This window comes from Trichechus manatus, unplaced genomic scaffold (assembly GCF_000243295.1).
Source record: "Trichechus manatus latirostris isolate Lorelei unplaced genomic scaffold, TriManLat1.0 scaffold00213, whole genome shotgun sequence".
In the NCBI taxonomy this organism is placed as follows: Eukaryota; Metazoa; Chordata; class Mammalia; order Sirenia; family Trichechidae; genus Trichechus; species Trichechus manatus.
This window is the reverse complement of record NW_004444149.1, coordinates 3,501,757-3,505,557: the sequence shown is the minus strand read 5'-3', so window position 1 is coordinate 3,505,557 and position 3,801 is coordinate 3,501,757. Positions and strand designations below refer to the sequence as shown.

The following is a 3,801-nucleotide window of genomic DNA, read 5'->3' as shown; positions in this document are numbered from 1 at the left end:
GTGGTAGAACCAGCCTTGCCAGCTGACCCTTCAGTCTGCACACCATCTACATCCAGAGCCCAAATGGTCCCTGGTCAGGGCTTCCTGGGAGTGCAAACTTCCTTCTCTTTGCTCCAAGGGCCCCGCCAGCTGACTACGCAGTAAGCACAACGTGGCCAGTGGCAGCTGTCCCCCTGACACAGTCCAGACACACACCCTGTGAGAACAGCTCCCCATAGCACCCCCTGGACAATTGTAAAAACAAAGAGAGCCCCTGGAGACCTAATGAGGTAGTGGAGCACCTGGGAGAATAAATTGAGCATAAAGATGGGGTGGGGGGGGGCAGGTAGATGCCATTAGGCCAAAAGAAAATAGCAGGATGCCAAATAGTATACTCACCATGAGCATAACAGGGTGAAAGCTGGAAATTTCCAGTTGCCATAGAGTTAACTGTGACTCAGGGTGACCCCATGTGTGTCAGAGTACAACTGTACTCCAAAGGGTTTTCAACGGCTTACTTATCAGGAGTAGGTCACCAGGACTTGCTTCCTAGGCGCCTCTGGGCGGACTCGAACCTCCAGTCTTTCAGTGAACAGCAGAGCATGTTAACTGTTTGCCAGGGGCTCCTAAAGCCAGAGGTACAATGAGGATAATATGAAAAACAAGCTAGAAATAGCTATGTTAGAATGGTAGAGTTTGGGGTTTCTTAATGTTTTTATTTTTTTGTCACAGTGTCTTTTCAAAGAAAACCGAAACTCTGGGGATGGCGGAGGGAGTAGCATGCCAGGCAACTAGTGGTTGTCTGAGAGATGACCTTGTTCTGGGGTCTGCAGTGGAGTCGATTCGAGCTCACTTTCCTTGGTCGGGGATCTTTCAACTTCACCTCAGGACTGGGGTCCCTCGAGGGATAGCAGACAAATCAAGATTTCATTTTCAAGACGGAAAGTCCATCAGACTCAGCCGTGATTTTGCCTAGCGCTCCACAGGCCTGTGGGATTCCACCATCTCCCCATACAACGACTAAGGGAAACAAGATCATCATTGAATTCCTGTTATACTCGAAAAAAAAAAAAACCAAACCGGTTGCCCTCGAGTGGATTCTGACTCTAGGTGACTCAATAGGACGGAGTAGAACTGCCTCCACAGGGTTTCCAAGGACAGGCTGGTGGATTCGAACTGCTGACCTTGAGATTAGCAGCCGAGCTCTTAACCACCTTGCTACCAGGGCTCCAAATCCTTGTTAAACAGTCTGGTAAAACATCTTAAAGGAGAGAATGAGGAAAGTGATCAGGTTTTTTTTGGAGAAACCAGTGTCTTCAATTAAAGAAAAGTATTTGGAATTTCAAGGAAGTTTTAAACACGTAGGTGTTACCCAGCCAGAGTCCTGGGTTAGGGCGGGTGTGACTTTGGCCAATGAAGACAACACCAGGGTGAGGAACAAAGAGGATTTATTCCGAGCTTGTGCACAGGATGAGGCAGAGAGGAACGCAGTCCTCAGAGCCTGCCTGTCTCGGGTTACACAGGTCAGATCTTTTCTACTGTGAGGAAGGAGGGAGTTCTTAACAAATCATAGACTACGGGCTCTCCAGTGGCTACCATACCACGCATGCGCAATACCGCCCTAAGCTCAGCCTGCCTCATTGTCTCTCCGCCTAGGGACTGATTTTACTGTTTTCCGACCTTTGGGCTCAAGGTTCTCGTGCAGGGGTAACTATTTGACAGCTGGCCTCCATGCTTCTTGTACTGAACATTTAACAGGGAGTTGCTATTCCGTTCTTAGCAAGCTTTGGGGTCACTAGGCTCTTTCAGGATATCCTGACGGTATCACAGACAGTGAATCTGAAGAAGGTACATATCTGAAACATACCTTCAAGAGTATAAATGCATGTGAGTCTATATCATTTGATATTGGGTCATGCAATCCTCTCCAAAATGGTTTTGTCAATGAGAATCTTCCCAGACAAGAATTAAAGGAAGAAGGAGCAAAATAGGTGAAGCAGATTCTGGAGAAAGAAGACTTTCTTGGGAGGCTAAAACTAGCCAAATGTATAGAACAAAGAATGACCTGTCTCAGTCACAGTTGCTAATGAAGAAGTGGGGAGAATGTAGCCAACTGTTGCTTTCTGACTTGCAATCAGCTGTGTCCAGGAGAACAAGAGACTAAGCCTTACTGAGTTGGTAGAGCCCTATGGCTTAGATGACAAATTGCAACCCTATAACAGACGTGAAGAAGAATCTGTAGGTGTTAAATTCTTTTTTTTTTTTTTTTCAGAATTAAGAATGACAACTTAATTGAAAGACGCTTATATATTTTAAAGGAAAGGTATAAACCCATGAGGGATGAAAGGAAGGTATCCTGATGACCATCAGTGTAGGGCACTCTGTTACATAAATATAAACTAAGTTCTAAAAAAAAAATTTCATATTTTGTATAAATTTTCCAAAGAAAATCAGACGTTTAAAAAAATGTAAAAAAAAAAATTATGTTTAAAAAACAATGTGGACCATTTCTGGGAAATTATTTTAATAAATTGTTTCGTTTACTGTAGAAAAAAACATTTTTAAGAACATGTGTGTTTATGTTTCTCTAAAAAGCTCAGTGTTTTCACATGGCTTCAAAATTTCTAAGACATTTACTGCCCTTTGCTCTTCTCATCCCTCAGACCTGAGACCAGAAGCAGCAGGTAAAAAAGCATGAAGCGATTGACTCTGGGAAGTGGGACTGTGGGGTGAGCAGAGGACAGTGGTTTTTCATTAAAAGGTACTACTTGACTTTTTCTGGTCACTTCAGCCTTATCCTCACCAGAGCCCTGGATGGCTCCTCTGTGGCCACCAGCATGTGCCTTTCTCCCCCTTGGGAAGGTAATTGTTGCTTGGTTCCTAGCTGCCCGCACCCTTGAGCTTTGAGGAATCTGGTAATGGAAACCTGTCTCTATTCTCTTTCCAGCCTTCCGACAAACCTTTAGTACTGGCTAATAATAAGTACTTACTCTGTCGTTAATTTAGCATAACAGAGTAACTTGTTTTTTTGGTTTTTTTGTTTTGTTTTGTTTTGGTTTTTTTTTTTTGTTTTTTGATGGTTTTAACGAAGAGAAATTTATTTCCTCACAGTCAAAGTAGGCTAAAAGTCCAAATTCAGGGCGTCAGCTCCAGGGGAAGGCTTTCTCTGTCTTGGCCTTCTCATCAGTGTTCCCCCAGACTAGGAGCTTCTCGGCGCAGGGACCCCGGTCCAAAGGACGTGCTCTGCTCCTGGCACTGCTTTCTTGATGGTATGAGGTCCCCCTGTCTGACTGCTCACTTCTGTCTTTTATATCTCAAGAGATTGCCTCAAGACACAATCCAGTCTTGTAGATCAGGTCCTGCCTTACTAACACAACTGCCACCCATCCTCCCTCATTAACATCACAGAGGCAGGTTTACAACATACAGGAAAATCTCACAGTACCAGGAATCATGGCCCAGCCAAACTAATATACACATTTTTGGGGGGACATAATTCAAACCATGACATTCCACCCTTTGGCCCCCCAAAAATCACAAATTTGCAACATGGAAAATATATTCGCCCCATCATATCATAGCAAAAGTCTTAACTCCAAGTCCAAAATCCTAAAATTCCTCTTCATCTGTGAAATCTAGAATACAAGTTATCTGCTTCCAAAGGTACAACGGCAGAACAGGCACAAGCTAGACATTTTCCATTACAAATGGGAGAAACTGGAGGGAAAGAAGTGGTAACAGGCACCAAGCAAGTTAGCAGAACACATTACATTAGCCCTCAAGGCTTTGAAAATAATCCTCTGTTCTCTGAGACAATTTACA

The 3,801-nt window shown here is 43.9% G+C and overlaps 1 pseudogene; it reads left to right on the top strand.

Moving 5' to 3' along the window:
• Window positions 1-742: 742 nt before the first annotated feature.
• LOC101357756 (swi5-dependent recombination DNA repair protein 1 homolog) overlaps window positions 743-3,801 on the top strand; it is a 20,395-nt pseudogene continuing 17,336 nt past the window's right edge.